Genomic DNA, 21,302 nt, shown 5'->3' with positions numbered 1-21,302 from the left:
AAGATTCACACGGAAAAACATCAACCGGCCACAAAGTCAATATACTAAAACACACGCACGTACCCGTCGCAACGTCCTCGGGATTTAACTTTGAAAAAAATCAAAATGTATCTCACCCGAACTTGTGCATTTTCATTAAATCGCCGGTCTTTTCCAATATTCTGATATTCTCACGCATCCGAAATGAAGTTGATTTGGTTGCCCTTTTTCTGGCGGTTTTGGCGGAAACTCGATGCTTTTATTGTGCGGTTTTCAAAAAGCTGCTAATATGGCGTTTCAATCGTAAAAAAGTGGAAAAGTTTTTTTTTGGTCCGCCGTTTTTTTGTGTGTTGAACACCGAGAAGCAAACACAAAAAAACAAGCAACCATTATTTAATATCGCACTGTATCCCAGTTGGCGAAGCTAAAGGTATGCTGAGCACGTCTTCAATTATGATATTGTGGATTAATTTACGGTAGATGATTATGAATGGTAGCATTGTATTCTATATGGCAAACACTCTACGAAAATGGAACGAAATATAGGTATTGTTATTGCCCCCAGAAAAATTATCGCATTTCCACTAGAAGCGAATTAAAACTTTTCCCATTTCATGCGATTGCGTATCTCATTTGCTGAAAATGTACCAATCATCATCATTGGAAGTGCGCACACATTTGCAATTTATGCGATTTTTTTTTAGTCTAGATTTCACTTTACACGCAACCTCTAGGCACGTAATGATGATTTCATCACATTAAAATATGAAATGAAGATTCGTAAAATGTTACAACAACGACGATAAGAACGAATGTTGATGTGTAATTATGCCAGGAATTCCAAATAGAATTCACAGCCAAACTAATGTGCAAAATGTTCGATTGTATATTCCCAGAATGAACTCGTTGCCTTTAAATTCAATATTACAGTATAAAATGCTATGAGTAATGGCATACCATTAAAATTCCATTGCTTTTTGAAACATTTGCATATATGTTTATGGTCGGAATTTATTCAACTTTGACTCGTAATTCGTTCGATTAATTGGATATTCAGCACGGAATTTCTCATTAGAACTAAAATAAACATCAATTGAAATCGTTTTATTGATGAGGATCCGAATATTTTGCATATATATCGTACAAAAGGCATTTCTATTTACTTTGCAAACAGTTCGGGATTATTGAATCGCAAACGGTTTGATTCGAGTATTTGCTCAAGATGAGTGTTATTACAAGTGAAATTAATTGGCTGTAGCACCGGTTTTCGATTTGCTTCATGTGTGATCGCGTTTCTTTCTTTGTATTGTTTTAACCAATGAGGCAAATTAAGTGACACGCACAAGAATAGCGCCATCTACAATCGTTAGAAGAAAGCTATGATGCTTACGGTCAAGCTTCAAAACATTAAAAAAAAACGTTCAAACGATCAAACGTTCAGACGTTCGAAACGCTTGATCCATCCGTCAAATTGGAATGTTGCAATTACTTTTATTTCTGATTCGGTTTAGTGAGTCATAAGAATATGCATTTTTCCTTGATTGAGAAAAACTCGAACTAAATTTTGTTTAACTTCGTAATAAAAAATAATACAATTCAAAAACGGTAGATACTTCAATCCCATAGCTGTCAAAGTCAGTGATGATGGCGCGTACTTTGAAATTTCAAATTTTCGAATTGCAGACTTTATTTTATGTATAATTATGCGTAAAGAACAACATTTTTACATTGATTTTCTGAAAATAAAAGTAAGCAAAAAATGCTATAATAAACCAATGATTATTTCAGTAATTTTGACTTTTGTTGAGTTCACATCGAACATTGACTAAAGGCTAACACCTGAATCAATGCTAGAATTTGTAGTGCTAACGCCCAAACCATAAGTATCCAATTAATAAGGTAAAAAAGGAAATTCATAAGAAATCAATGATTATTTCAGTTTATTTCTATAATTCTGATTTTTATTGGATTCACAACAATTATTGATATGCGACTAACGACTTACTCGATAAACCATATCTATGACTCATTAAACCGAAACTAAGGAAATTCATTGGAAGAATTTGTAGTGCTAACGCCCAAGGCATAAATCTCCCATGGTTTTTTCGAATATGTTTTACATAAAAATATAAACCTGAATTTTTAATGAGTTTGTTTCATGAAAATAATTTGGTCAAATAAAAATTTTCTTCAAATTAATGAGAAAAAAATGCGCAGTATGAAATATTTTGATTGAGTCGGTGCAATCATAGAGCCGCTAAACTTTGGAGGTTAGGTTGCCGTTCTTTTGCGGCATGAAAAATTCATCGTTGGTATTGTTTAGATCACGAACATTTTCATGTTTGATTACCACAAACAGCACTTACAACATATTTTGTGCATCTTTTTCACACAATTTTCATCGCATACTTGCAAAAATGATAGAATACCATAAAATTCATTTCTTCATTTGTTAAACGTCATTGAAAACCGTGGTTTACTGAGTCAGTCGGTTTATTGAGTCAGTCAGCATCACCGTAGTTTTAACAGTTTAAAATCCATGTCTGGAATTATTATCATGCCACAGGATTGTTTAATTTATGAAAACATTACTATATAAATATTGTTCGCGAGTGGAAACATCATTTACGTTATAACCCCGTAAATATTTCAATGTATCACTGACAGCTGTCATCGAATGTAAACATACGTGGAGTTGCTAACGTTCATTCAATAGCTTTACCCAAAGCACTAAAACTTGAACTTTTGTACACAAGTGAAGTGACTAAGTAATAATTTCAATTTTAAATTTTTCTCTACAATATTAAAATATTAATCTCACGCAAATTAAAAGTTTCTACATATTGATCTATCAATTTTTATTTTTTACACTTTTTAAGTGAATATTCGCTAATAAAAAAAGAAATATCCATTGGAATAATTCCATTACGATGTTAGATGGCGCTGTTAGTTGTGACATAAATGCTTTACGTATATCACATACAGCTAGTTTGCATCATTGTTTTAACTTACGTTTGAGTTCACAGTAAGTCAAAATAAGAAGGTCTTGATGAATGTTATTATTTTTACCATCTTTAAATATTCAACGATCTCAAGGTAAGCTAAAGCAGAACAAAAACCAATTTAGCGGAGCACGATTTCACAAAGTTCCAATTCAACGGAAACAAGTCAAGTCAAGTGGAATGTTACCTACAAATATGAACGCTCAAGTAGATATTTCAATGACATGTGTTCGGTTCATATTATTATTCTTTCTTTGTATCGAGTTAAAATGTCTGAAATATCTCTGTATGCTGATTGTGATAAGCTTATGAGCATCCCAAAGTGGAATGGCTCTCTCAATACACACACAACCGAATGGAAAATATTTATAAGATGCTATCACTGGCTCGGCGATGACGAATCACATTTTAACGGTTGATTTACAGAGAAATCTACGTCTGTAGCAGACATTGAAAGGGCTTGTTTAAGCATTTAAATCTATTTTGCCTGGGCGCTGCAACACAGTGCCGCTGCGCTTGACTTTGTGTGTGTATGTGTTGTGTAGTTTTTTCACATTTTTTATACCCTCATAAATCAAAGACGCTCGGGAAAAAAAAAGATTTAAACTCAAACCCATAAAAATATCCATTAAGTCGAAGACATTGTACGCATTGGAAAGAAGAAAAAACGCTGACATCACAATCCTCATTTGACTAAAATGTTGAGATCACTTGAAAATGAATCGCAAAGAGGTCGAAATGTCGTGCAAAAAGCGTCACATTCACACAAATTCCGCTCTGCAACTCTCTCGCTCCTCTCTCTCGCTTTCCTTCCACTCGCTCTCATTTCTTCTTTTACAGTTTTTAATTGTACCAGAAAACTTTCGCGATAGCAAAAATTTTATTTGAACGAATCACGAGCAAGGAAAAGAAAATTGGTGTGTGCATCGTGCACAAAAGCGACAAACTCTTGAGTATTTTGGAATTTTGTATAAGTCACCGTAAAATGCGTTGGCATGAAAGTATTCTCAGAAAAACTGCGACTACAACGAGAGAGAGAGAGAGAGAGAGAGAGAGAGAGAGAGAGAGAGAGAGAAAAGCAAGGAGACAAGTTAAAATCGGAGGAATGACAAGCAAAGAAAACCATTTTCGTCGTTGTCCATTTGTTTTCGTGTGTCGCTTTTTCGTTTCAGTTGCTGCCGACGACGCGCATTCGGTCGAGTTGCTTGGAAATGACTTAATGCAGCATAAACGAGAGAACTTCGTACGAAAAAGACCCCGGTTGGCTTTCAAATGAATAGCGTTCGTCCTCACTTGGCTTTTTGTGTTATGTTTCTTCGCTATGCATCCGTTTTGAATTTGCTGCCGTCGAGTTTTGCTTGAGACTACACAATTATTTTCCATTTGAACGATAAATGTAGAAAATCAACAGATATCAACGTTCTATTTCGAAACCACACCAACGACAACAGAGAAATGGTGTTCTTTTGATGTTGTAGAAAAGTTGAGGGAAAGAAACAAACACACCAACCAACTGAGGAGAAGGCGAAGCGAGAAGCATAACATGACATCAAAAACAAATTCCACGGAACGTAAAATATATGGGCGAAGGAATTGAGAATAAATAAAATGAATCGGTGCACAGCCCATGCCGACGGAGGTGAACATTAAATATAAAGAAATGCTCTCAAAAGCACGTGATTTGAATCGCATGCTTGCAATCGGAAGAGATACGAGTTGAAAACTTAGTAACGAACATTGCACGGCGGAAGCGTCTTCAACTCTCGCTCGCTCGCACCTCCCATGCATGAAGCACTATGAACGAATGAATATATGTGTATATTTGTGTATCGAAACATAGAGTAAAATCATAACACACGACTGAAAGACAAAAATATTGAATCAAGGACGACGGATTTATCTCTGGCAACACAATACACGTAACGAAGTTTTGAAATCAGTTCGGTGGCTTTGTTCTCTGGGAGCAATTTGAATTGGCAGAGATAGCAACGTCACGTTATGCGTAGTCAAAGATAGAAAGTGGGAAAGCGTGTGAGGAAGGGGGGGGCATGAATTGTGTGAGACGGGATTTTTTTTTCTATTTTTTTACAGTTTTCCGCTTCTCATAATGGACTGATATGTGTTTTCCGTTCGATTCATGCGCTCTCTTCTGCCTGGGAATTTGTCATGCTTTCGCATGTTCGGCTCTTTTGTTTGTATCCCTTTTTTTATTCGATTATATATATATTACAAGGTATGGGCGCGCTTGTTTCATCCTTCCCATACTACATTCCTTATGTGCGACGGCAATGATGATGATGATGATACATTGAGTGCCGTGTAAGCTCATACCACTTTGTACAATGAGGTGATGTTTGTGCGCTTAGCTTTTTCTCTATTATATAGTCAAAATGAGAGAACACAACAACTTGATGTTGGCTTTGAGTATTTTGCCAAATTTCTGGGAATTCATCGAGTCAATGGAAAATACACAACACAATAATGCCATCAATGAAGAGCAAGAGATGTAAAAGAGCTTTTTTCCCTTTCGAAATCCAAGCGAATTTTTTTCTTCGCGTTCGACACACGAACCTTGCATGATGCGATTTAGCTCTCCGCACAAAGCATGTGAGGCAATAAGCTTTACGTATCGCTTTGGGAATTGTTCCCAAAGAAACGACAACGACGGGCACCGAACCAAAAAAAAAAGAATAAGAAGAAGAAGAAGAAAACCGTTACGAAAAATCAAGAGCACATCAATTGACTCGATAAAAAATAATGTAAATGTAACGAATATACCAAAAATAGCATGTGTGTTTGAGCGCTAACAAACGGGCGCACGATAGAATGCAGATGGAGCAAATAAAGAAAGGAAAAAAAGTCAAGCAGCATATAAACAGAAACGGATATAAACGATGTCGTAACGGTGAGAATACAACGGCACGTGTACAGATTTTATGAATTTTTTTTAAGTCGGCCTTCGTTCATTGAAATTTGGCGCGAGATCCAGTTTACTTGCTTTTTCGCGGTATTGCCATTTTTAGCTTGACAACACACTCACACACGCCGACTGATGAAGGTACACCAAAATCATTGACATTAGCTTCGCTTCTATATATTTTGCCTCAATTCAATTCCTCAAACGAATGGCATTATTTCTTTTTCTTCTCAGCTCGCCTGATCAGAACGTATTCAGAAGGAAATTTGTCTACCGTGGAATATGTAGGCTGTAGAAAAAAAAGACTAAAAAAAACATCGTTCAACGTGATCAATTTGGAGTGCTTTTTTCTTCAGCAAATAAACATAAGGAACCTGAATACAATATGAATTGAGATAAAAATAAGCAATGATGCTCATTCAATGTTGTCATGTGGAAGAATTATCGTTCGTTTCGCTAAAGCATCACTTTGTACAATAGATTTTGGTGTAATTTAGTGCAAAGGGTGAGCGTACTTTTTGAATTCTCCTTTTGAATATGTTGCAAAAAATTTCATTCAAACGTAAACAAGCGGAGGAATGAAAGCGGGTCGAAAAAAAAGGCGAAAAGAAAATTGAAGACAAATATGATTTCCATGAAAACGGTTTGTCGTGCGTTGTGGTGGCTTAGTGGAATGGTTTTGTGGTGTTTGCGAAAGATGAGGTTGCTCGAGCAGCATTCAATCGCTATTTCGAGCATAAAGCAGTTATTTTCCATATAATAAATGGCCAACAAAAGCAATTTAATCATGAATTATGCGTTCGCATCGCTGTTTTGCGAGATGTGAAAATACAAAAGCTAACACCAGCCAATGTGACATGCCAATATGACTTGCAGCTTCTTCTACTTTTTTTCCGGGTCAATAAGCTGAAACGCACGTTTCAATGGATTTCTTTTTTAAACTTAAAGCATGCCAATAGCACCCAGTTCAACATCGTTTCGTTGGAAATTATAAATTTCGTGTTGAAAGCCAGCCATAAAATGCGAAATTGACTGAATGAATTGATAACTGCCGCTATATTTTCGTTCTTGAACGCTTTCGCACAGCACAAACACTTTCTTCGCATCGCGAAATACGTGATAACGTCAAAAAGTATTTTGCACAGTCGGTTGGCAGCCGCGTTGTGCATCATCAACTCAAAGCGCTAATGAAAATTTGCGATACGAACCATAAATCTGATGGAAGATAGGAGAGAAAAAAAACATCGACCGAAAAGTAGAAAAAAAGCGCAAGTTGGATCATGTTTGGGTTTAAAAACGTTTATCCACTTGGTTTCGTTGAACAGAAGGTCAAAGGCTTATATTTCGTTCATTCAGAGAAAGAACAAAAAAAAACAACAAAAACAAAAGACGATGACAACAAACAAAGTGCTCGACGATGACACAACTGTGTAAGCCATGTAATTAAATGCGACATCATTCTGTTTAGCTCGTTTCGAAATGGCAGCGATAAGGCATAACTTGAATTACAAGCGTTTTCGATGCAACGCAAATAAATATTCGTGGCATTCGGTGCAATATGAGACAAAAACGCACAAATAAAAGAAGAAACATGAGCGAAAGAAAAAAAAAAACAAACCACGCTCATTTAATGAGATTCTCTGCGGCTCAAAAATAACGATTTGGCCTCATTTTGTTTACCACCGGATGGATTTCAGCATCGCAAATAAATGATAAATAAATTATACGGTTTCTTTATGATGAATTTTCCAATTTGGATACCACTTCACGGCTGAAACCGAAGGCGTACACCACAATTTCCTGCAACGCTTCATAGAATGAACTCATTGCTGCTACAAAGATGAAAGAGGAAAACGAAAAAGCTCATAAAATACGGGCGCCGAGATGAAAAAATGTATAAGTTGTGGTACATGACGTCAAGAAAATCGTAAAATTAAATTGTAGTTAATTTATAATCATTAGAAAAGCGTCAGCACTTCGTTGCCCTCCTTGAAGACTTTTGAAGAGCAGCGCATCTTATACAAATGAAAAAAAACAAGAAGAGTTCCTCGCTGTGTCACGACACAAAGGAAAAGCGTATCGCCTCTGACGATGATGGCAATTCTTATCATTTTCATTATTATGTAGAATGAATGTAAAACGCTTTGTTGGTGTCACTCACGCAGCTCGTATTACGCTATTGTGCGCTGTCGACGACAACGTATATCCATGCACTTATTCTCTTCAGTCAAAGCATCTCTTGCTCAATGAATGCAAGTGGTAGCAAACTAGAAATTCCCTGAATTAATGAATGCAAACGAAGAACAATTTGAAAACTAGTTGAGCAATTGCTACTATTTAGATGAGTAGACAATTAGACAATTGCCCCTTCTTCTATTGATTGTGTTGATTATTTAACCAAGCATTTCAAATAGTTTACTAAGAATTAAATTGGCTCATTCAAACGAATTTAAATGAACAGAAAACCAAAAACCCAACTGAATAAACGAATCGGATAAATTCAAAATGTGTACATTCAAAACATACCCATGGTTCACTTTGGTTCCAATAGCCTTCGGTGATGCCATCAGCCCACTGCGATTCCAATGGCAGTTCGGGCTCTGGTGACCAAATGCCAGACTTCGATGGTGTGCATGATTTGGACGATGTAGGTTCCTTATTGGAACACAACAGTACCGACTGTGGACAACCTATGTTGATGCCTTTTCAATTAAACCGCACAAAAACACAAGCGCGCGCGCATACACACACACACGAGACACCCACACCGCGCCCGATTGACCAAACTCCCGCGCTTCTCGATTACGTTCAATTAAAAACCAGAATGCGGTTAACCGAACACTTTTTTTTTACACTTCAGTTTCAATGAATATAATTTAATGATTTTATTGACATTTAGTTTTGCCAAGCGAGCGCTACAACGCTTTTAAACTTTTCGATTGCAAGTGACGTTTCAATTTTCTGCTTTGAAAAGTCAACAAAAAAAACATTTTAATTAAAATTATGCGGATAATGTTTTGCCATTTTTTCGCACTGGTGTCGCTCGCGTTTCTTTGAATTTGTTTGCAGGAAAAAAAAAACCCGTGCGTTTATTGTTCTTTTGCCAATCGATTCTTTTTATTTAATATTAAAAGTTTAAACGAATCCGTTGTGAATGCAAACTATAGTAGAAAAAGATTACTCACAATGCCCCGTGTTCGAAACTTCTTTATTTTGGCACACAGTTAAATGGAAAAAAATTATAATCGTTTTTCTCACATACAGCGCACAATTATTTCGTACAAAGAGTAACTGGAGCGCAAAATCTATAGAAAAATTTGCTTTTGTTTCATGTAATGAAAAGTAAACTCTGCTCGGCACTGTTCGGGGAGAAAATTACAAAGAACTTTCGAATTAAATGCGATTTTCATTAGACTCTTATCTTGGTGTTTTTTTTGGGGAGCGTTTCCAACACAAATGGTGGAAGTTAATAAGGCTCGGTTTATTGTTTGTATTTGAGCTTTTTTTTCGTCTTCTTCTTATATAGAACATAAAATTCAAATCCTCTCGTCTATGTTTTGTCAATTATGTTGCCTGCAATTCAACATGGCAACAGAATAACAGAGCAACAGAGAAGCAGAGAAACATGAAGCAACATCTCTCACGACATTCAAAGCATATCCTGTAGATGAACGCAAGAGCAATTTCTGAAATTTGCTTTTCACAAGATGAAGAAATTGTGCGAAAGGACTCTTAAGAATGGAGTGGCCTTTAGCATAATTTTGCAATATCCTCAGATATTTACGTAAATATCGTGTTCCGTAGGTAATGGTGGTGGTGGTGGTATTGTAATCAGAACCATTCCGGATAAGTCATATTAATGTTGTACAACCGTAACAAGTTTCCCTGAATTTATTTCTGAAAGTGCTTTTTCGCTTTTGAGCATTTCCAATGGAGCCAAAACGTTCGCAAATTCATTCGATAGCACTATTCATTGTTAAAGGTGAAACCACTTTCTCTTGTCTCCGTGCAATTAGCTCTTGTTCTTCTCTCTCTCTTCAGCTTAATTGGAAAACTACGAGGAAAAATTAAATCTTTACGGAACATTACACTTTTCCGATTCGATCTTAATGTGTGTATGACTGGGACCGGATCGACTCGCCTTCGTCATCTAAAGCCTTGCCTTTGGTACAAACGCACGCACGATGGTTCAGTCGCAACGTGCCAATATTCCGTAGCACCAATGAATAATTGATCCTAAAATTTCTAATCAATTTACCAAGTTTACCTTTTAATATTTAATACATTGTAAACGATATGGGAGGAGGTTGCAGAGAACTGTGGATATACCCGCTGTTGAGGTACCAAAAATGTGCTTCCAAATACTCAACGATCTCGATAAATCAATGAAAGTCGTATTTTCTATATTACCGTCGTTAATCATGTATGAATTCTTGATGAAATGCTCTCGCACAACATTGTTTTGATGGGCAAAGAGGCGAAAACATTCTTCCTTCTCGAAAGGATGAGTGTGAGATTTTCATTCGAGAGGAAATATGTGAGAGCAAAGTGTTGAAATGCTTAAGCTGTCAATACATCAAGTAAAAATTACACTTGTGCTCCACAAATTCGTAAATATATATATGTATGACAACATTATATGTGGGGCATTTATTTTTAATACCCCAGAAATGGATCAGGTGGCTTTAAATGGGAAAAAAGTCCGAACTATGTTCTAATTTCCCTTTGTTCTAATTATTTCATAAGATTGGTCATTATGTGGGGTTATGCTTTTGGTGGGATTATTGTTTCATTCATATAATTTGACCCATATTGCATGATGGCATACTTGAGTTCTACATTTTGCCACACACACACACACAGCAAAACAGAGTATTAAAGCGCATTAACTGCTTATCATTTTGAAATTTCCCATCATCATTGTCATACGGCATAATGATGATGTGGGAAAAAAGTAAAGGATTTTTTTTCCCACAGCGCTCATTCCACTTGAAGCCGAGCGAATTGAAAATTGTGCCAGTTTTTTTCGTTTGCTAACGAAGCATCAACATATTGAAAAGGAAGCAAAAGATGTCATGCGAAAAAAAAGTAGATCGAATAAATTATGCAAATTATTTCTGGTATTTTGTGTGTATGTCACCAGTCACTCGAAAGCATCGCATCTAGTAAGATACGCTGGTAATTTGTCGCGCGAAAAATGAGCGGAATTTTATTTGGATGTTGCTTCTTCTTTGGGTGTTAAACATTTTCTGCACCAAACAATATATCTTCAACGTGTAACGAGCTTGAATAATTTCTCAACAAAGTTGAATTATTTACGCTTTACTGTCGTGAGTGATGAATAAATAATAAATGTTAATATTTTATCGATGGGAGCAAAGCCTAGCATGATGATGGTAGTGGTGGCGGCGGCAATTTTTCAATTTGTAACGCTCCCGTTGTATGTGTTACCTCCAAAACGAAATTGTTGATTGCGGAAGTGAATGGTATTTTTGGAACTAGCCGAGCGAAGTGTCGCTGATGACGCACAAAATGCTGGAAATCAATAAAATAGGGAATGGAGAAGCGAAATGTAATCTTTTAAATCCACTTTGACAAAGGACCCCCATGGAAGGTCGATCCTTGTCAACGAAACGAAATTAAATAATCAAATTTACTGCAGCGAACATAACGAACGATGACGACAAATGAACTACTAAAATCATTGGAACGAGAAAAAAGAGAGACTTTCGACCATTTATTCGCATCGAGAAGTTTCAAATGAATGGTTTGGAGCGAAAATGTAATACAGAAAAGTTGAGCGGAAAAATGTCGATGATGAATGAGCGGAAAAGGGATAGCCATATAGTACACTGTATAGTGAACTATAGTGAACTATATAGCTATCCCTTTTCATTTGACATTTTTCCGCTCAACTTTTCTGTATTACATTTTCGCTCCAAACCATTCAAATCATCTGGTAACGAATTTTTCGCTTATCATTTTGTTGTCGTCGATTTTTCATGTTTTTTTTGCGTGTGTTTCTGCTGTGATGTATTTTTCAACAAAAATCAATTCAATTTTATCTATTCATCTGATCTTTTTCTCATCTCTTTGCTGTGTATCGAATTTAAGAAAAGGACAATCTTTCAATGAGAAACCGACGCGCAGCAGGATATCGGATTAGGTTCTGAGCGAATTCTGTTTGAAAATCTGTTATTAGAGCACATAAAAGAAGAAAGATAGTACTTTGGATTTTATAACTTTGCTCTCTCTCTCTCTCCCTCGAACGAAATTTGTAAACCTTGTTCATAAAAATAGGCGCTCTTGATTTTGAATCCGAACTCAATACGATTGACCTTTTCCTTTCATTTCATGAACAGCAAACATGGCTGTTGATGAATTTTCATTTTGATTACATGCTCTCTAATGAAAGGCACACTCCAACTGGTTCGATTACTTTTGTCAGTGAGTCTTTTCCACATTTTAGCTCACGAATGTTGTGCATTCCGTTGTTCGGAACCTCTCTGTGTGTGTGCCGATGCATGCATCAATATTGCCAATCAAACCAGCAAGTGTACTCGAATTTGACTGATTGAATGATTGAATTTTTTTTGTCGTACAGTCAAAAAAATAAAATGCGACTTAAATTGGAAATTGAGATGTTAGCTTATGATTGGTTCGATTCGCTTCTGTTGCCCCCCTTCGACTGACTTTTTTTTGCGATAATGTTGACAATGGATTCAAATCTCGTAAAGTTTCCATGCGATCCAATGCTTGAACGTCGTCACACAACCAGAAAAGCGAACAGCAAGAGCGAGATAGAGAGTGTTTGAACAACAAAACCTCCGTATTGATATTGATAGAAGCATTTTCCACTCTCTCATTTCCATAAGCGCTCGTCGAAACGTATCGCAAATTATTTGCTTCTCTATTTTCACCGTGAAAAATCAAGTGAACGGCACCTAATCTTACGGTGAAATGGCATTTGCTACGATGCAAAATGAATGCAAACAAGAGCTCTCACACACACACAGAGAGAGAGGGAGAGGGGGGAGAAGTTGAGGTAGAGGGAGAGAGAGAACATTGTTGAAATTCATCATTTCGATGGCATCGAACACAGGAAATGCACGATACTGGTTAAATTACACGGTTTTGCAAAGTAGTTTTATGCTTTTGTATACACAATGGCAAAAGAGCACAAATGTCAATAGAAAGAATGAGAAAAGGAATGTGTGAGTGTGAGAGGAAAGAAACTCATTTCATAGAGACACACACACACAGTTTCAAAAAATTGCGCTCGAAGCAGGAAAGACACTCCATTCATTCATAATAACATGGAGATAAAGTGTCAAGTTTTTCGAACGACTTCGCAGTTTCAACGTAATTTATATTAGTTTTCGCTTCGGTTTTTTATTGCACTCCAACACCAACACCAACATCGGCCCCGTAACCCTGTAACACGCAGCACTACTGTCGTATTCGAAAGCCCGTTCATATGGATTTTAGTTTGAGTTTCATCGAGGGATTTCCGTGTCGATGTCGGTTAGTTTACGAACAAGAGCAACAGGAAAAAAAACGAGCACAGCTCAGAAAACGGAGCACTCACGTGCTTCGAAATTAAAATTTCAGATTACACGTCGTCTTATGTCGCCTGTTTTAATGTCTTCCGTGAATGTTAATGCTTATCGCCGTGCATTTTTACTGGAGCGATGCCACATACCCAAAGAAAATATGGTAACACAAAAGTGTGTTGCGACAAGAAAAGGATTACATCGTATTCTTTTTATTGCATCTCGTTGGGATCAATGTGAATCTCTGGATTTTTTTCCTTCTCCACTGTCGTCTGGCGAGGATATAAAATTAACTATTAAAAATCACGGAAAAGTAGAAATGTCATAAAACTGGTGAAAAATGAGCACAAGAAGATTCGTTCACTCATTTACAGTTGTTTCGACTTGTATAGCAGCCGAATCAGCAGACGACCGACCTTTGGTGCTGAGCTGGATTCCTCGAGCGTCATTTAATGGTTCAAATATTCATAAATCATTTTGACAAAGTATTATGTTCTCTCTTTCAACATTCCACTCGAAATTGCTATGGCTGTTCTGCTTGATATGCTGTGCTGAGCTGTTTTGTGCTGTTCGCATGCCAGATTTATTCTTCTTCGTATCGTTTAACTAAACGTTTTAATGAAATTGATCATAATTTATAACATGCAGCAAATTTTCAATGAAATTACTACAAATAATTCCGTACATCTCTTCGTGATTCGAGTCATCGCCGTCGTCGTCGTCATCTATCTAGTTGTGAAGAGCAGCAGAAGCACATTATTATTGCTCACAGAACCGAATCACTGCGAAGGACACGCATCATTTTTTTTTCTTATGCCATCAATGATTTTGTCAGCTTTTATAGTTCCGCTACAAATCAAATTGTGTGTTGTAATTAAGATGAAGTGTTTATCTTCTCATTACAGCGCCATACATCTAATCGCTTACAAATGGCAAATAAATGTACCATCGTAAATCGCAATTTATTTACAAAATGAGTTTTGGCGTGGCGTACGTAAGAGGAGCATCTTTGCATTGAATTGGCCGCACAATGGAAGTATGTTTTGTAGCAAAACCGGAAAATTGATTGATTTTTCTAAATCGAATGATGTTTCATGCAGAGATAAAAGGCGAATGAACGGGCAAGAGGGAGTGAGTGGGAGACAGGCATTTGGATCAAATTGCGTAGCAGATTTTTGTCAACAATAAAACAGCGATCGATGGAAGTTTGAACGCTCATGAATGCAAAGTATGCTTTTGACATCAACAAAATTCTCTCCACCATCCACCTACTTCTGCCGAGTGAAAAAACAGACACAAAAGATTTTTAAGTGGCTCACACTCTTTGCCAAATTATCGTTAAAACAGGTTCTATGACCTATTTCATTTGTCCGATTCGAGAGAGACGAACGATTTTCGCTTGTATTTCCACCGATTTGAGTCTCATTTTGAAATTCTGGCGACTGTCCAAACAAATTGTAAATTCCTTTCGAGCTTTCGTTTTGGTCATTCGATTCCTGCACAGAAAGTGAAATGTCGATTTATCTTTCGGTTCAATTTCATGAGAGCACTCTTGAAACACAGAACAAGCTGAGAGAGAGAGAGAGAGAGAGAGTGAGGGAGAGAACCAGTTCAAGTGGGCTGATTTGTAATGAGGCTACAGTGAATAATCAGCATCATTATGACACGAAAAACCCAATATATTTCGTTTCATAGAGAATATTTGAATTTCGGAATTCCTCAACAAGTCACTTCAACAAAGAGAGCGTGAGAGCTTTTAATGCAATGATAAATCGAATGGTATTTGCCGGATTTTCGATGGAAAATAGCATCATGATGCGTAGTGAAACCATCAATAATGGTTCTACGTTTTTGGCGGAAATTACTCTGGCTCAAGCTCTCCCTCTCTCAACACTTCTCATTGTGCATAGTATATCATTGGTTGCAGCCAAGGTTTGATTTTTGCGCTTTGGAATCGCAGCTCAGGCACTCGGGCACATATGAATAAGTGAAACCGCAGAAACCTATTAGACAGTATATTAATCTTGGCTCAGATTTGAAAGTTCCCTTGTTCAGGTAGAACGTGTGCGACCAGATAGCATGTGTGCATACGGTGTTTCGAATCAAAATGCATCAATTTTGTGCATCATCTCTCCAAAATCCAATATCGAAACGATTCAAAATTGAAATTCCAATGTGAATGTGGTGAATGAGTGAACTATATCAGGCTGGCGTATCAAAAGGAATGTGTGATTTCCAGAAAATATGAACGTTTCGACATTTGTTTCGTTGAAAACAAATAATAAATGCAATGTAATCACATTTCTGTGTCAAAAACGCCCAATAATCACAAGCATGAAATAAATTGGAATTTAAATTGTTGACACGAAACGGATGCATATTTTCACATTGGAATGGTGTGCCAGTATAGTTTCACACTTCGATCATGACACGCGTGCATTTTCGATTTTCTGGAATTTTCAATATTGCCATGGATTTGATGTAAAAAAAGAAAATGTTTTGTAACACGTAATCTTATCACTACTGGTGCATGGAATTTTTCCGTTTTTCAAAAAAAAACCAATAAAGGAAGAAATTTGCATGATTATATTCACTTGTTTATAACATTTAAAATGCAGATTTGTTTACCACGAGCAAAAAAAATCCGTTTACATCAGAATAAATACATGGAGATTACGGGGCCATTTTTCAGGTCATTTCATATTTTCCAAGTACTTTTCGTTTGAGTGAAAGGTTTTGCATCGATTTAGTTTTCCAAACATGATTTCAATTGGTTCTGTTCAATTGTCCTCTTGGGTGTCGTTTCATGCGCCAGCACCAACGATAATAATCCCATTCGAACGGCACAAACAACGGAATTTTACAATTACTCAGCACTTGAACTGAACATATGGAACGGATTTCCGAGGCAATTTCAATTCGAAGCGAACAAAGTGTCGGACTTTTTTTCCCCTCTCAAACCATTCGGCCACCCGTTTTGTAATATTAATTTGCTGACACTTCAATTTAACTTTCGCAGCGGAGTGTGTCAAAGGAGTGGTGTAGAAAAATGTGCCAAAACACGAGAATGGAGAAACTTCAAAACCACATCAGACATCAGAAAAAAAAACACGCACGAACAAAACGAAACGAGCAACGCGCAAAGAAGTGGACACGATTTGGGGCGAGTGGATCTGGTAGAAGATAGGGGAGAAAAGTTTGGCACCACGATGAAACCTAGCGATTTAAAATGGCAAAACTTCAATGACTGAACTGAATTGAATATTAACACAGTTTGAGAGTGCATTTAATTTCGAGCTATCTGCATAAAGTTTCCTTTTTTTCTCGTTAGATTCACACAAAAAAGCATCAAAAAAACCGATTAAATAAAAATCCATCACTTCGCAGCTGTCATAAATTTATACCTAAACTTGTTTTATTTTTTAACTTTCGGCCTTCAAAACGCACACACTCAATCGACATTAATACGCGAGCACTCGACGAAAAACAAAAGCAACGGGAAAAAAAAACAATGACCGTAATAGCAACACACATCAATGAATTCGGAATGGCCAGAAATTGCGAGTGTTTTGTTATTTCTAGCGATTCTGTAAGCAAAGGATGATGCTGTGCTGCCAAACGAACATCATTACACGTCGAAATGCAACAATAAACTGAATATTTGGTGGCAGCAAACCTAGACGCTCATCTCTCTTGGCTGGAAAATGTGTGTTTTCACTCTGCATGGAAGTTGGAAGAGAGAGAGAGAGAGAGAGAGAGAGAGAGAGAGAAAGTCGGAAAAAAGGAAAACAAACTTTGCCTCGTTCAATTGAACGGCCGGTCTTTGCGACAACAAAAGTGTGTTGACACTCCTTTTAAATTGCGCAGACGAGAGCACTCATTCGTTTTCCAACGATGAATCCGCGACAAATGCAGGAACACCGTGGAAGCGATACACGAGCAAAACGAAATGGAAAGTACTCAACATTTTCACTCAACTTTCCAGTGCTGTGCTTGAGTGAAACGACACGTTTCAGATGTGGACTACGGTGAATTCAGCCAGCGGCGATATGTGTATGGTGCACAAAAGCGCTTGTAACAATTGAAACTATGATAGTTGGCAACGATATACATACGCTGTTATTACACATAAATTGTATGTATGTGTGTGTGCGTGGATGTATATTTACACGCTGCTATAGTGCGTTTTAGTTACGATTTTCGTGTTATCGATACACTGATACACCCCAAATGATTGGTTTTATTTGATGCCCGCAACGCGTACAACGACGACGAACATTGCGAAAGAGGAAAAAAAACACGAGCAATCAATCGATTCGCATGCTCGTTTTTATTTCTTTTGAGTCGTCGTTACGAATAATGTCCCTTCGAGGGATGCATTCATCGTTAACTGATTATATTTCTCTCCCTCCGAACAGTATGTGTGTGTGTGTGTGTGTGTGTGTGTGTGTGTGTGTGTGTGTGTGTGGAATCGATACGAACGATCCAAATCAATTATCTGTTCGTTCATATTAAATCGTTCTTTATAAATGCATTAATGCTGTTTCGCACTTCGTTTCTTCCACTTCTTGATAACTTCGCCCTTCTTCGTCGCACAACAGAAAACTTTTCATCGAGGATTTTATTTAAAAATTGCGATTCTCTCCAAAATTGGAAAAGAGTGAAAGGAAAAGAGAAAACTACAGACACAGAGAGAAAATCCATTCGATTGCACTAGTTTAATGTAAGTGTGTGTTCGAAAAATGTGGCAACCGTTTCGATCAGCAAAACATAACCAGCAACATTGTACTACTCTGTCATATTATAATGCGACATTAAACCTAGCATTAAACATAGGTTTTTATTTGTTGCTTTATCTGTTTGTTTCATGTCTTTTGGTCATATTTTGACGATGCCATTTCCATTTGATGCTAACCAACCAGCCAGCCAGCCAGCCAATGGATGTGCTCCGTTCGGAGGACATTCACAAGAAAATTGTACAGCAAATTGCTGAAGTTGTATAGTAAAATTCAAGTGCTCGAAAACGATCTTCTATGTTATCTCACATGGTTGAGCCATTAGGTTACATGTGTCGCTGTCGAAAATGGGTCATGTTGACAATGCCAATAAAAAAGAAAGGCCAGAATGCAAAAACAAAACAACGAAACAGAACAAAACGCAACACAAAATGTTCGGCCTCTTGAAATGGATAAATGTTTGTGATGCACGAAATTCATTGCCGATTGGCAAAGTACAATGAATCATTGACAAAATACGTTTGCACGGAAGTCAGCTCGTTTGTCGCTAACTAACAAGTGCGTGGCAAACTGTCACTAGAACTGTATCCGTGTGTGAATTGTGAAAATTGCTCCAAGTTTGGTGTGCACGACGTTTGCTATTTCCTTTGTTCTTACGGTTGCCACGCGATGACGGAGGGGGTTTGCAATGCGACAGTAATTGCATGACATGTGTAAATCGTTCGAACATGAATTTTTACCTGAACTTCGCTTCGTTCCAAAAGAAAGATGTGCGCTCAACAGGAGGCAAACTGATCCAATTGTTTCGCTAAATTCAATATTGAATCAGCACACACACACACGCACACTATTTCTCGACGCTGCTGCGCCAGCTGCTGTTTCACGCTGGGCAACGATGAGATTTTAATAATACATCATTTTCCATTGGAATTGACACAGTTTTCATTGCAATTCACGGAAATTTCGTTACATTCATTAGCTTCGGGAAGTCACTCATCTGCAGGTGCTTACTAACTACTCACGAACTGCATGTTTTATTCAAAAAATTTAATGGGTATTTACTAGAGCTTTTCCACGAAAATGTTCTTTATAGAATGTTCAATATTTCCGTTTTGTTAATTATACACCGATGCATTCAATCTTCTCGTTTCCCGTAATTCGAAGCTTCAAACCAACCAAATCATTTTCCGCTTATTTTACGCTCCAAAATAAACAAATGCGCTTGTTTGAACTTTGGAAACCATGGATTGCCAGGTTACCTCTGCACTGGACAACTCTCATTAAGAACGAATGCGATGCCACTCAATGGAGAAAGAAAATGAATGTAAAAAAGAACGAGCCACTCAGCTGGGAGATAGGGAATGAAAATATTATTAAATGAAATTTCATTTTCGCATTTGTTTCACTTTATATAGTGATCGTTTGCCTGCTATTATTTCGGCCATTTATCCATTAAACACGAGCAATTTGTTCGTTTTTGTGGTTTGAAGCCTTTTGTTTACATTTCGCCCTTTTGTCCATTTTCTTTGTCGTTTTTTTGGCTCTGCCGTTTTTTTTTGGCTGTGAATCTTCGTTCCAAATGCATGTAAACTGCTCAAAATGCACACACCGAACGAAATATTTGGAAATTGTGTTGATGAAATGAAATGAAACAACGGAGAATTGAACGAATGAAGAAGAAAAAAAACGAACGTTGAAACCCAGAAAAACTGACATAGATACAGACACACACACACAGTCATATTTGCACATGCAAGTCATTCAGAGAGGATGAAAAAAAAACGATCAATTTAATAATGTACATTACAGAAGTACATTTTGCAACCACTCTTTCGCTCTGGTGCACGGTCCAAAAACCGACGGGGTTGGCCGTATATCATGCAATATGTGCTATTGGCATTTCGGTTGAACAATTTGCACAGTTTTTCACATGTCTTTCGTTCTTGTTGTTCGGTCGCCTGTCCGTCCATCGTTCGTTCGTGCGCTTCGCGAAAGTGTATGTGTGTGTGTATGTATGTATGGATGTGCCTCTGTTCGTAAATGGTTTAGACATAAAATTCATTAAATTCAATTTACAAACGTTTACTAGCGCTCTACTCGCTAGATACACGAACGAGTTGATGCGTGGTCACTGCCGCCGTCGTCGCCGCTTTTGTTGAAATTGTTCTGTTGTTCATGGGAATGGAAATCGGTTTAAGGGGGCATTTGAATTAGATGATGTAATGCATTCCACGTACAATATCCGGCTATCCCATCGGCAAACGGCGTACAACACAAAAATTAATCGCAGCACCGAGAGAAAGGTCTAACTCTCGCACTGTGGGCGCCATGTTGGCTGCTAACCAAAAAGCCAAACATTGTATTCATCAGTTGATCGCTCTTTTTTTCTCGTAGCGCTCAAAAATCATTTGCAATTTTTTCTTCTGCTCTCCCTCTCATTCACTCAACATACTTTTGTTTTTGTTTTGTTCACTGTTATGTGCATCAATTGCTCATTGTGGTTATGACTGTTAGTAAATTCACTGGAAATTTATGATGTCGAATTTATGAAGTGTCCATTAAATCTTTATGGTTTTCGAAGAGAATGAGCGAGTTGGAGAGAGAGAACGAGAGCAAGAGAGCGAACATTCTGCAAATTGAATATTTCTGATTCTTTCGTTGTGGAAATTTACTTGCTGCAATGATGGATCGCTTGGCTGGCCTACTGTATTTCCGTGAAACATTTTCGAAAACAACGTGTTTTATGCCGCGTTATATTCTTGCCATTGATATCGAAATTGAATTGTTTTTGTGTGTGTGTGTGTGTGTGTAGCGAGAGAAAGCAAGCCTCCCATCTGCGTCCGAAGGATTCTATTCATCATTTCAAATCCACTAAATCTCATTTCGGTACATTGTTTCGACGGCGAAAATGGAAATGCCATCGGCTTAAATATGAAGTACACACACAAAATTATGGAGATGTATACTGACTTGCCAGAAAATACATAGCGCATAATTTGTTCTTGCCACTTTTGTTTGCCAACAGCTATTACCGAGCTTCAGTTTATATACAAACAAAATGATCTTTCTCTCTCTCTCTCTCTCTCTCTCTCTCTCTCTCTCTCTCTCTCTCTCT

At 37.4% G+C, this 21,302-nt stretch overlaps 1 protein-coding gene and 1 long non-coding RNA gene across 4 annotated transcripts in view; both read right to left on the bottom strand.

The window, feature by feature from the left end:
* The window catches only part of LOC129565826 (uncharacterized), a 115,307-nt gene that overhangs the window by 38,473 nt on the left and 55,532 nt on the right, over window positions 1–21,302 (bottom strand). The window lies entirely within an intron of this gene.
* LOC129565844 (uncharacterized) lies at window positions 1,272–17,085 on the bottom strand. The gene is made up of 2 exons (XR_008687663.1): window positions 16,856–17,085; window positions 1,272–8,862 (listed from the first exon to the last, which is right to left on the bottom strand). It is a non-coding gene; the product is annotated as an uncharacterized LOC129565844 (long non-coding RNA).

This window comes from Sitodiplosis mosellana, unplaced genomic scaffold (genome assembly GCF_009176505.1).
Source record: "Sitodiplosis mosellana isolate CC-2019 unplaced genomic scaffold, AAFC_SMos_1.0 Smas_scaffold_3, whole genome shotgun sequence".
Classification (NCBI taxonomy): Eukaryota; Metazoa; Arthropoda; class Insecta; order Diptera; family Cecidomyiidae; genus Sitodiplosis; species Sitodiplosis mosellana.
Note: the sequence above shows the minus strand (reverse complement) of the source record. Positions and strands in the feature narration are given on the sequence as shown.